Source organism: Lissotriton vulgaris, chromosome 2_1, assembly GCF_964263255.1.
Source record: "Lissotriton vulgaris chromosome 2_1, aLisVul1.2, whole genome shotgun sequence".
In the NCBI taxonomy this organism is placed as follows: Eukaryota; Metazoa; Chordata; class Amphibia; order Caudata; family Salamandridae; genus Lissotriton; species Lissotriton vulgaris.
In genome coordinates, this window is record NC_141687.1 from 321,199,800 (window position 1) to 321,213,066 (window position 13,267).

Here is a 13,267-nt window from a genome sequence, read left to right on the forward strand (position 1 = left end):
CAAACTGTACATTTTGTTCTTCACAGGTGGACAGTGTCCAGTGTCAAAATCATGAAGCACATATGTGTGAGTCCAGGGGTGAGTGAGAACAGTGAGGCAAACTGTCCCAGAAACTGGCAACAGCCATTCTGTTGTTGTGAGTCAAGGTGAAAGAGAGTCTTGCACCCCCCACTGACCCATCATGTTCATGTGCAGAGAGGAGGTCAGGAAGAGGCTCGCTCTCCTCTTCCAGCCCCTCCTTTGTCACAAGGAGCATGCTCACTTCGACCTGTCAAAGTGAGGCTTGAGTCTGTTCACATGGAGCACCCTTAAGTGGTTCCTAGGGGCTGGAGGTTTACCAAGAAGGTAGACTCCCCCGAAAGCTCCTTGATTTTGAATGGGCCGGTCCAGAGGTCCTAGAGAGCCCTGGGTTCTACTGGTTCAATGACCCATACTTTCTAGCCAAGTTGTAACTCCACCAGAGTGGTCTTTTGGTATTACCAGAACTTAAGGGCTTCTTCACTGGCCTAAAAGTTACCTTTTGCCTTTTTTTCAGAAGTGATGCATTTGGTTGCAGAGGGCCAGCGTGTAATCAACCACATCTGAGGGGGTTTCCTGGGAGTTTGCTTCCACCCCTCCCTGATAAGGTTCAGAGGTCCCCAAAGAGGGTGGCCATAGAAGAGTTCAAAGAGGTGGATCAGACTCATTTCTGTGGCACCTCCCTGTGGGCAAAGAGAAGGCATGGCAGGTGGACATCCCAATTATGCCTCATGGGCTCAGGCAAGCCCTTATTCATGGCTATCAAGGTCTTATTGAATCTCTTCACAATGCCACTGGTCTGGGGTTGATAGGGTGTGATGAACTTGTAAGTTACACCACACTCATCCCTCATTGACTTCATGTACGCAGATATGACGTTAGTGTCAGATATTACCTCCTTAGGGAATCCAACATGGGTAAAGATTCCCAGAAGAGCTCTAGCCACTACAGGGGCAGTCACTGACTTAAGAGGGATGGCCTCTAGGTAGCGGGTGGCATGGTTCACCAAGACCAGGACTAACCTTTTGTCTTGCCTGTTTTGGGGTCCAAGGGTCAAATGATGCTGATTCCAACCCTCACAAAGGGGGTTTCAGCAACAGGTAAAGGAATATGGGGAGCGTTTTACTATTGCCCTGGATTTCCTACTGGCTTGGCAGGTGGGACAGAACCTGCAGAATGCAACTGAGGCTATCTTAATTTGGGGCCAATAAAAGTGGGAGACAACCCTGGTGCAGGTCTTATCTTGCCATAAATGTCCTGCCAGGGGGATATCGTGAAACAAACCCATTAGGAAGGTTCTGTAACATGGGGGGACCACAAGCACACAGGTTCCCCAAGCACCCAGAGTCTTAGGCTCGCTAATGAGAAGATTGTTTTCCCAGAAGATAATGTGACCCCCAGAGACTCCACCTGCTGCATGGGGTGAGGCATGTCACAACATAGGGACACTTCTGCACTTTGAAGAATTCCTCTCTGGTGGCCTCACCCTCAACTTGCCAGCTAGCAAGGTCAGATAGGTCACCTAGGAAGGCAATGTCCTCCCTGGTTGGCTCAGGGGCCTCCTCCTCATGAACTTCCTCAACCTCCAATGTTGGAACTTTAAGGGCTGGGTACCCACACCCCTTGTACAACACCTTGGCAATTGTTGGTGCCATTGTTCCAGGGTCCAGACACCCTTTACTCCCTTTGCGGGAAGCCATGGACTAGGTGGTTATACAGACCCACTCAGGCAATCCTGTCAACTCCATGTGTGACCTGAGCTCTATCTCCTTCCAGGCAGTGTGCTCCAGCTCATTGCCTAACAGGCATGTCAGGGCTCACAGCTATTTTCAGAGAACCTGAGAGCCCCTCCCCACTCAAAGGGATCCAGAGCCAATAGTAGATGACTCTCACGAATGGCAGGGACTATGAATTTATAGAATGTGTTCAAAAGGACTTGTTTTGCTGACACTAGCTGGCACTTGACAGTAGTCATACTGGCTCCTGTGTCTCACAGATCCTCCACCTATTGCCTATACTTAGAAGTATTAGCATTTATATATGGTTTTGGCACCATCTCTTTTCCCCCCGGGAAATTAGAGTCGCCTCTGTCTGTCTCCCAGAGCTAATTGTGAATACCTCCTTCCTAAGTGCTAAACTTGCCAACCCCAATGTCTGCACTCCGATGGGGGCTGTGCCTTCTTGTAACATTTGGAGTTTCACTTGTAGTGACCTTATTTGTAGCACCCAATACATTGGGATACAACCCTCACTGTCTGCTTGTCAAATAACCTCTTCTTTTTAGTATCAGACTTGGACTGGTTACCACTACTCCATTGAGAATTATTTCGGAGCCTTTTGAGAACTCCTTATTTTTTTAGGTTTTTTTCCCCACTCTTTCATCTGGTTGGAACCCAGACCACCTTTTTGGGAGTCCTTCCAAGATACCTTTTCATACACTCTGGTGCTAGCTCATTGGTCTGCCTCCTCAGCAAGTTTCCTAGGGAGGACAATGGCATATAGTTATCTTTTATTTCGAGATCAACCGCCTTCTGGCATTTAGTCAGCCTCATGCATTCATGAGCGCTGCTGCTGCTCCGTGTCTCATTACAGTGCACTTTGAAGTCAGGAGAAAAAAACACTATCGAAAAAATTCAAAGAATGTTGAGGTTAGATCTGGCACATGGTATTGTTCTGTGTTATCTTGGCATGCAAGTTGTGGCATCAATAAAACTGTAAATGAGCCACTGACATGGCTGAAATACTTTTTGTCTGGCACACAAGAGCACATTTGCAGGCATGTACTCACTTGTTACGGCATGCAGAGGCACTTAGATGTTCTTTCACTTTGCAGTATGAGTGTTCCAGCATGACAACAAGACAAGATCAATCAGGCAACTCACAGGGTGTGGTGCAGTGTGATGCCGTAAGTCTGATCATTCAATTTACAGGACCAAATCTGGCAACAACAGATGAAAGGTGAATGTAATAATACCCATTGCATCATTTGGTGGCCAGAAGCATTCTCTACTTCTGTGGAGTGCTAGGAATTGCTTTGAAGTTGGTGGAAATTGACAGACTCTGTCAGCCCCTGTTAGCTCTTTTAACCCCCACCCCTCCACCTTTTTCAGAAGGGGACTCGGTCTCACAAACTGTAAAGTATCACATTGCTCTACTGCTGTGAGTCTTCACAGACACAGACTGCTCAGGGCTATTCATAATGTTAAGGGCTGACCACATTCTTGTGTGCAGGTTTTTTCCAAAAAGCATATTTTGATGTTACTACTAATGTCTGTGGCTGCCAGAGTCCTGGTGACCCAGCATCCTCGTACCTGACCAGCACCAACAGAGAGTCCGGGAGCAAAACCCAGGCACAGCACATGCAACTGCCACCACCGAGCCACCAGGAATGGACCTGCTGTGCTGTGCTGCCCCATTGTGCTTTAGCCATCTCCCGCAGCCAGACCTCGGCTCTTCCCCTGTGTCCAGGCCACTCGCAGCCCACTGATGCCTCCTAGAACATGGGAGATCTGCACTCTCCAGGACACAATGCAGCAGCCCGAGGCCCCACCTGAGGTGTGGAAGATGGAGCAGCTGGTGTGTGCAGTACCCACAAGGGGCAGAACTGCATAAGGTGGCTTGGGGGGCAGCTGACCTGCATGATCTTCTGCTGGGCCCTCAGGCCCGACAGAGCCTGGGCATCCAGCCCCCACTCCAGCCCACGAGGTCCAAGAACAAGGGTAGCTTCCAGATTACCAGTGTAATTTCTTTTATCCTCTATCCATTGCCCTTATATTGTTGTAATTAGGGGTGGGTGAGCGATACTCCCGCGGAACTATGCAGACTTCTGTGGAGTTCTCCACTCTCCAGTGACTCCACTGAATTCCGTGGAGTGCGCTGCCAAATTCTAGTTGGGACCATAATTCCTACAATGCGCCTGACCAAATCCTAAAAAGTCCAATGGACGCACTCCATGCTTGGGACGTCTTGGTGGAGATGATGGAGGTGGGCTCTGTTAAACTGTAGCTTTCAGGGAGTCCACTGCTTATTACTTGAAAAGGCAGGCAAAGTCCTTAGGGCTGTAGTTTCAGAGTGTGCAGCAGGGGCAGTCCTTCAGAGTGCAGAACGTTAGGGTGCAGATCAAGTTTCCAGCAGGGCAGTCCTTCGTATACTTATAGTTTCAGCCAGCTCTCCCATTTGTATTCACAGTTTATGGGTGTTAAGCAGGTGGGCATCACTGATCAATGAACTACAGGGTGCCACCCAGGTGTATGACCACTTCCTCCAAAGTGCGGCATACTTTTGTCCCAGAAAGCACCATTCTCTTAACATTCAGAATGGAGAAAGTTTCTCCTTTGGCGTCAGATCTGGCTAAGCCAACCCATTGTTGTGGCTAAGTTTAACTATTACAGCCCTTTCAACCCCCTTACTAATCTAATTACGGAGGTTCCTATGTGACTGGGGGTGCAAGATGTGAGGGTCAGCCTGTTCTGGTCCCAAACTGTCATTCTGCCTCTGAAGACTAGTTTGGCTCCCCAACCCTCTTCCTGCCTCTTTGCTTCTGCGGCTAAAGATCTCCACCCACAGGAAACCATTGTCTACTCTGACAGGAAACTTCACACTCCATCAAGCAGCTCTGGCTCAGCCTGGGAAAGGCTGGCAAATCAGGAGGGGGAATCTGGAAAGATGGATTTTGGCTCACAGAAATGAAAGTTTAATAACTTATTTTCCGTAATAGTTATTATAAATCTAACAGTGGCAATTTGTTGGGTTTATCTTCACTGTTAATTAGATTTCTGGAAGTATATTTTAGGTGGCTCCTGTCAATATTTTTACTTCAATAAAATATTGCAATGTTAGCCTATTCACTACATTGGGGAAAAATTTAATTGGCAATTTTTCACTAGCCAGGGATTATAAAACATATTTTATATTGTCCCTGCCGATTGTTACAAGGCAGCCCACCACTGGGGCTCTTAGGAGAGACCTTAAGGGTGACTTATATGTATGGAAATGGGGTAGTTTGAGACTTTGGAAGTACCTTTATTTCCAAAGTTGAATTTGCATATAATTAAAATTTTAAAGCAGCCAAAGCAGCCAGCAAGATAGGGCTGGCTTTTAAAATGGCAGCAGGTAACAAAGCAGTGCACACTCTAGTGCAGAAAATCTACTGGGCCTCTAAACCTCCAAACAATCAAGCAGGGATTTGTAAGCATGCTACTCACCCATGAGGGACTCAAGGCATTGAGGAGGGAAAGGGGGGGGGGTCCACACATCTGTTAGCCAAAGAGCCAGGTCTTGAGGGTCTTCCTGAAGGTGTTCAGGGAGGGGGCATATCTGATGTCTGCCCATAGCTCGTTCCAGGTCTTGGCTGCAATGTGAGAGAAGGATCTTCTGCCTGCTCTGGCTCTGTGAATGCGCTGGGTTTTGGCCAGTGCGAGTTTGGAAGATCGGAGGTTTCTTTCGGGTATGTGGAAGTTGATTCTGTTGTTGAGGTATTTGGGTCCGTTGTTGTGTAGGCATTTGTAGGCGGGAGTGAGGATCTCGAAAGTGACTCTTTTCTCCATGCGGAGCCAGTGGAGACTTTGTAGGTGTTGACTGATGTGTTCGTGTTGAGGGATGCCGAGGACGAGCCTGGCGGCGGTGTTCTGTATTGTCTGGAGTTTGCGGAGTAGGGACTTGTTGATGCTGGTGTAGAGTGCATTTCTATAGTCCAGTCTGCTGGTGATTAGTGCGTGGGTGACTGTTTTCCTTGACTCAGGGGAGATCCACTTGAAGGTCTTGAGGAGGGTGTTAAAGCAGCTGGAGGTGACGGCGTTGACCTGTCGGTGCATGGTGAGAGATGAGTCGAGTATGATGCTGAGGTTCTTGCCGTGGTCTGAGGGGGTAGGTGGGCTTCCGAGGGCAGTCAGCCACCAGGTGCTGTCCCATGCAGAAGGGGTGGTACCGAGGATGAGGACTTCTGGCTTCTCTGCGTTGAGCTTCAGGCAGCTGTTGGTCATCCAGACTGCAACGTCTTGCACTCCTTTCTAGAAGTTGAGTTTGGCAGTGGTGGGGTCTTTGGTGAGGGAGAGGATGAGCTGGGTGTCGTTGGCGTAGGATACGATGTTGAGGCCGTGTTGTCGGACGATGGCTGCGAGGGGGGCAATGTAGATGTTAGAGAGGGTGGGGCTCAGGGATGAACCCTGTGGGACTCCACAGGTGATTTTCGTGGGGTCGGAGAAGAAGGGTGGGAGTATGATCCTTTGGCTTCTACCGGGGGGAATGATCGGATGCAGTCCAGGGCTGTATACCTGCATCATGTAGTCTGGTGACTAGTGTGCGGTGGGAAACAGTGTTGAAGGCCGCTGATAGGTCGAGCAGGATGAGGGCTGTGGAGTGGCCTTTGTCCAGGAGGGTGCAGATGTCATCTGGGGCAGCGAGTAGGGTGGTCTCTGTGCTGTGAATGCTTCGGAATCCAGATTGGGACGGGTCGAGGACAGAGTTCTCTTCAATGAATCGTGTCAGTTTCCTGTTGACTGTTTTCTCTGCAACTTTGGCTGCGAATGGGAGGAGCGAGATGGGCCGATAGTTCTTGAGGTCGGTGGGGTCAGCTGTGGGCTTCTTGAGCAGAGGTCTGACTCTGTGCGCTTTCAGTCGTCTGGGAAGGTGTCTGTTTTGAAAGTTATATTATGTTATTTTCAATTTATATAGCGCGCGTATACCATAGGTGTCTTGGCGCTTCCAGTACTCCATACTGTGTTTCAGATCAATAGTACTAGAAGAGCCATGTCTTCAGTTGCTTTCTAAACTCCAGGAGCATTGAAATTTCCCTCAGGTGTCAGGGGAGAGAATTCCACTCCTTTGAAGTATTATAACTGAAGCTCCTACCTCCCCAGTTCACCTTTCTTATTCCGCCCGTAGGCATCAGATGGGTGTTTGCAGATCTCAAGGATCTGTTTGGGATATACCTTTTAAAAAGATCCCATAAAAATGCTGGGCCTTCTTTATGGAGGGCTTTATGAGCTATGCACAAGGCTTTAAATTTTACCCTCTGGGCAACCGGCAGCCAATGAAGGTCCTGAATCCCTATTCTAACCAACAGATATTTAGGTATGTCCAAAACGAGTCTTGCAGCGGCATTTTGCACTGTTTGCAATTTTTTGAGAAGAGTAGATTGGATGTTGATATATAAGCCATTGCAATAATCTAGTTTAGGTAGGACTGGTGAAGTAACCACCGTCACTCTGGATTTAAGAGGAATAAAAGGGCATATTTTGCTTAAATTTTTTTGCATAAAATATGCAGAGGACACCACTTTAGATACTTGAGGTTTTAGACTCAACTTATCATCTATAATGATTCCTAGGTTTTTAGTTTAGTCACAGGTATAGGAGGGGGGCCAATAATTATCCGGCCACCACTCAGGGGACCAGGCTGGAAAGAGATTCCCAAACATGATCACTTCCGTCTTGGTAGAGTTTAATTTCAGGCAGTGATCACTCATCTAGGTACTGAGTTGGGTCATACAATCTTGGAGCTTAGCGGAATAATTATTATGCTTGTCTACTGTTGAGATAACCAGTTGGGTATCATCGGCATAGAAGGCAGGAATCAGATTAAAGCTTCTGATTAAAGGGGTCAATTCCGTTACATAGATATTAAAAAGCATGGGGCTCAACTAGGAGCCCTGCGGGACTCCACAAGGTAGTGTAAACTATGTCGAATTAAAATATCCTAGATGAAAAGATTGGGTTCTATTGGACAAAAAAGAAGTCAGAAGGGAGAGAGCAGCTCCTCCAATTCCTATAATTTGTAAACGCTGCACCAGAAGATTGTGATCACCCGTGTCAAATGCAGCGGATAGGTCTAGCAGTATGAGAACTGCTGACCCACTGCTACCCAAAGAAGATCGAATTTCTTCTGTAGTTTTTATCAGAGCCGTTTTCGTACTGTGATTGGTTCTAAAACCAAATTGACTATGGTCCAGAACCTCAGTATCGGTGATAAAAGCGGAGAGTTCTGTATTTAAAATCTTCTCTATTATTTTTGCAGGTAGTGGAATTCTAGCAATGGGTCGATAGTTGGTGGGATCAATTGCATTAAGATTTGATTTTTTTAAAAGAGGAAGGATGCAGGTCTGTTTCCAAACAGAAGGGAAGGACCCTGTGCCAACATTTGGTTGAACAATTTGGATAAATAAGGTCCAATAAAATGACCTATGCTTTTTAAAATTCTAGGGGGGCATGGATCTTCCGGAGACCCTGATTTAGCCGTGAGATGGATTTACCTATTTGAGTTTCTGAGGTGGGGGTGAAGTTAAGAAAGAGTGTTTTGGCTGTGTCTTCCTACCCTATCTTCTCGTGTGTTTTGGAGGAAGCAAGTAGATTAAAAATGTGATTCACCTTGGATCTAAAAGTATGAGCAAGTGTATCGCAGAATTCTTGGCCTTGACTTTTTCTGGTGCTTCATAGTTTAGTCTCCATGCTCTTTCTTGTCTTCTGCAAGCCTGTTTATCCAATCTTAAGGCTTCAGAAAACCATGGGGCTGAAAACATTTTCCTGGTTTTATTAGTAGTCACAATAGGGGCACGTGTAAGGCAGTGGGAATCTAGCCAAAAGGTCCATTTAATAGCTGAGTATTCTGCATTTAACTCCAGGCCAAGCTGAGTTTGGGATAAATGGTCTACCAATGTTAGAGGATCAATGCAATGCCATGATCTGCTAGTGGTACTGGTAGGAGCCCTGCTCCTATAATCTCCTAGAGGGGACTTATATCCAAAAAGGATAGCATGATGGTCAGACCATGTAAGCGGAAGAGTAGTTATATTATGAAGAGCAGGATTATTGGAGAAAAGACCATCAAGAGTATGACCTGCTAGATGCGTAGGTTCTTGAATAAGCTATCAAAAACCCAACTCGGACATCAACTCCAAAAGATCCTTCGTGTCTTTGTCCGCCAACATTTCTAGGTGAAAATTCCAATCACCCAAAAATGTAAAGCATTTGTGTTGGAGACTTAGTTCTACAACTGGGCTTAAATTTGCTAAAAAGTTGATTCTAGAACCAGGAGGACGATAAATTAAAAGACCATTAAAAGTGTCTTGTCCGTGGAATGAGATTTTTATAGTGAAAGGCCTCGCAATCGGGGGAGCGGACTACTGAACACTAGGCACAAAATTCGGTTCTGTGAATTAGTGCCAGGCCGCCACCTCTACCCAATTGCCTGTCGTGCTTAAACACTGTATAGCCATCAGGGACAGCAATGTTGAAATCGGGATCCGAAGTGTCATTGCCCCAAGTTTCGGTAATAAACAATACATCTATTTTATTGTCAATAATGAGGTCAGCTATTTCATAGCTATGCTTTATAAGTGACCTTGCATTAATGAGAGCTAACTGTAGGTCACTGGACCTGGAACTTGAGTCACTGGCATGAAAAACTGTACCATGATTTAATGTGTTTTGTAGCTTTATTTTGCACCCAAACATTGTGCATAGTAATATTTTAACAGATCTTCCCCCGTGAATAAATTACATGACTTCTGTCTGGGTGGAGGAAGTGCCCTAAGGCGTTCTCCTGTATAGCTTAATCTAGTCTTCCCTGGGCCAGGGGTTCTGTCCCTAGGCCCGGTCATGGGGCAGACGGGCGCAGACGGTCTTGCCTTTGGCGCACCTTTGGCGCGCCAGCGGTGTTATCGCTGCGCATCCTATCCAGCGCTCTTCTAGATAGGCATTTCTGGCCACTGGACCTCTAACCTGGGCGGAAGTAGGAGCCCGGAAGTGGTGTTTCCCGAGGTCTTCCCTCCGCAACAATCGGCAAAGCCGCGGCAGACCAGGGAAGCCTCAGTGGGAGTGACAGATAAGTGCAAAGTTACTATATTAAAAAACGGGAACCATTTAAAATACATTTGTGCAAAAAACTATTTTAAAAAGAGCTTTACTTTAAAAATTGAGCCTAGTGCGAGTCAGCAAAATAGAGCCATGAACGGGTTTGTGTGAAGGTAAGCAAAACAGAAATAGCAGGCAACCAACTAACGGTCAAGAAGCAGCAGTAGGAGACCGCTGCGCGTCCTGCCCAGCGCGCCTCTAAATAGGCACGTCTGGCCACTGGACCTCTAACCTGGGCGGAAGTAGGAGCCCGGAAGTGGTGTTTCCCGAGGTCTTCCCTCCGCATCAATCGGCAAAGCCGCGGCGGACCCAGAAATCCTCAGGGAGGAGTGACAGATAAGTGCAAAGTTACTATATTAAAAAACGGGAACCATTTAAAATACAGTTGTGCAAAAAAACTATTTTAAAAAGAGCTTTACGTTTAAAAATGGAGCCTAGTGTAAGTCAGCAAAATAGAGCCATGAACGGGATTGTGTGCAGGTAAGCAAAACAGAAATAGCAGGCAACCTACTAACGGTCAAGAAGCAGCAGTAGTGGTGTTGATGGTGCTTTGTAGTTCCGGTGCGATGGCGGCTACAGCTCTGTGGTAGATGTGAGGAGGGCAGGGGTCAGTGGGGGACCCGAGTGGATGCTTCTCATGGTCGAGGCGTGGTCTTCGGCTGTGATCAGTGTCCAGTTGGAGATGGTGGGCTGGCTGGTGTTTCTGGGGGGCAGGGGCCATCTCTGGCACCTGGTGGTGTGTAAAATTGGCAGCGATCAATGTTAGCATTTAGCTGAAGCCATCTTGTTTCCGGCAGCCATTTTGTCTGCCATGTGCTCGCCATGTGCTCTTTCCTTCTTCTCTGTCGTTTACCCTTGTGCTCTGCTCAAAGGACTGGCTATACTTAGCCTCTGCTACTCTGCACATGCTCAGTTGAGCTTGTAGCTGCCCATGCACCTGTTTAAGTCTGTTACTGTCAGCATGTTTCTACTGAAGTCAGCAACTGTTAACTCCTCCTTCTTTATTGACTGTGCATTTCTGTGTGACCATTTATGTATGTAACTCTCCTATGTGTGCTTATACCATCTTCTTTTGAGCTCCTGTGTGGGTATAAAAGACTCATGGTTCTTCTACTCCTTGTGCTACTTCATACTCTACCGAAGGGTGTTGTGTGAATGTAATTCCACTTCATGAGGTTAATAAAATATCTTTTTACTATTTCAGCTTCTGTGCCAACTTCTATTTACTGGTCTGAGAACTTGCGTGCAGAGAAGGGTGAACCCCTACCACTGGTAGACCTTGCTGAGGTCCACCTCTACAGTGGATGGTCGATGAAGTTGTCGTAGAGGATTTTTGATCTGGTAGTGGATGTAGGTTCAAAGCTTGTCGCAGAGGTCTTGGGATGGGGTGATGTCTGTGGCTTTGCTGCGTGGGGTGCTGAATTCTCGAATGACACTGAAAGGTTCCTTGGAGTTGGTGGAGTTGGCCAGGATTTTGTTGTGGATGAAGTTCCTCTTGGTGGCTCTGACCTGGTTGTGGTAGTCCGTCATGGCGTCCTTGTAGGTGGCGTAGTTTTTGGTTGTCTTGGTGTTTCTACAGTTCTTCTCCAGGCATCTGCAGGTGCGTCTGGCTTCTTGGAGAGCGGTGGTGAACCAGGTGGCTTTCCTGGGGTGTTGTCTGTCAGGGTTGCGCAGTGGGTGAGCTCGTCTGCGCAGTCGGAGATACAGGTGTGGAGTTCTCTGGCTGCGTCGTTGCATCGGGTGCCCAGGGGTGGTTGTCTCGGTGAGGGTGGAGTTAAGTTGGTCGTCAGTAACCCTGATTCACTTCCTTTGTGGGGGCGTGGGGCTGGTTTGGGTACCTTGGTTTGTTGATGGCGAAGTGTACACAGTGGTGGTTGGCCCAAGACGGCTGCGTTGTGTGGCTGAATTGGAAGCTGTTTCTTGCTACGAAGATGGGGTCGTGAGTGTGTCCTGCTCTGTCGGTCGGTGTGTTGACGAGTTGTTTCAGTCCCATGCTGGCGAGGTTGTCACGAAGGATGGTGGAGTTGGGGTCGCTAGGGATGTCGAGGTGGAAGTTGAGGTCTCCAATGAGTATGTAGTTTGTTGAGGCGATGGAGAGGGGTGTGATGAAGGCGGTGATGGTGGTGGTCAGGGTTTCCTCGGAGTGTGGCTTCGGGGTAGTGTGTATCTGGAAGTGCAGGTGTTCGGCGGAGGGGAAGGTTTCGCTGGAGGTGGTGAGGCGGAGGGTGCTCTTATGGGTGATGGCGAGGCCCCCTCCTGGGTGGTTGAGGCAGTCTTTCCTCTGGATCTTGCATCTGACTGGGATGGCAGAGTGCTGATGTTGGTGGCAGACGATGCGTTGGTCCAGGTCTCTGTGAAGAAGACGATGTCAAGTAGATTCCAGATTTCCATGGCATGTTTGTGTACGGAGCGTACGTTGAGGAGGATGCATTTTAGGATGTCGGCGGTTCTGGCGCTGGCGGTGTTGGAGTCTGGAGTGGCAGTGAGTGTCTGGTGGCAGTGGAGGCAGGAGAACTGGCCATGGGTCGTGTTTAACGAGGCCTGTTGGCATTCTGTATTTCCTCCAGGGTTGAATGCGAGGAAGGTGATGGTGTTGTAGCGCAGGGTAGCGGGAAGTCCAGGGTTCCTGGCGCTGGCCGCAGTCGGGTCACAGACGGGTACAGAAGGGCTTGCCTTTGGTGAGCCCGCTGCGAGCGTCCGCTGCGTGACCGCACAGCATCTGCCATTAAGTAGAGAGGTGGGAGGGAGGAGAGGCTGGATTGGGAGAATTTAGGGGGGGAGGGGCTGCAGGGGCAGCAGGGACGAAAGCCAAAAGGAACAGGCAGGCATGAGAAAATAAAAACAGTGGTGGAATTAGAGCAAGACACAGATGGGCACAATAACAGTAGCACAACAGGGAAAAATTAAGAAACGAAACGGCTGAGAAAGGTTACGGTGGTTGCAGGCTGTCTAGGCCCAGTTGGAGTGGGCAGCAGGCGCAGAAGTGGGCAGCAGCCACAAACCTCCCAAGGAGGAGGATGGGGTCTGGAGGCAAGAGACGGCACAGCAGAGCTACGGGGAGAGAGTGGACCTAAACCGAGGGTCAGAGGTCTTACCTCCCTGCCTTATTACATACAAGAAACCTATAGGTAGATTGAATCCCCCTTGCCTTATTATATACCAAGGACTTACAGAGGTCTGTCATTGCCAATTATAGTTATACCTAACCACATTCTTCTAATAAGAGCACAGGCCCTGGTTCTGGTTAGCAGAGCCCAGTGCACCATCAGAGTCATAAAACCAGCACCCAGTAGTCATGATGGTGGCAAAAAGTGGGGGGACACTGCAAACTGATCCTGATGTTTCGCATGTTCCAAGCCTGCTGGAAAGTCTACTGAGTCTGTCTTTTACCTGATATGCTG

General features: G+C 48.1%; 1 protein-coding gene across 1 annotated transcript in view; it reads right to left on the reverse strand.

The window, feature by feature from the left end:
* ITGAE (integrin subunit alpha E) overlaps positions 1–13,267 on the reverse strand; it is a 771,961-nt gene that overhangs the window by 605,919 nt on the left and 152,775 nt on the right. The window lies entirely within an intron of this gene.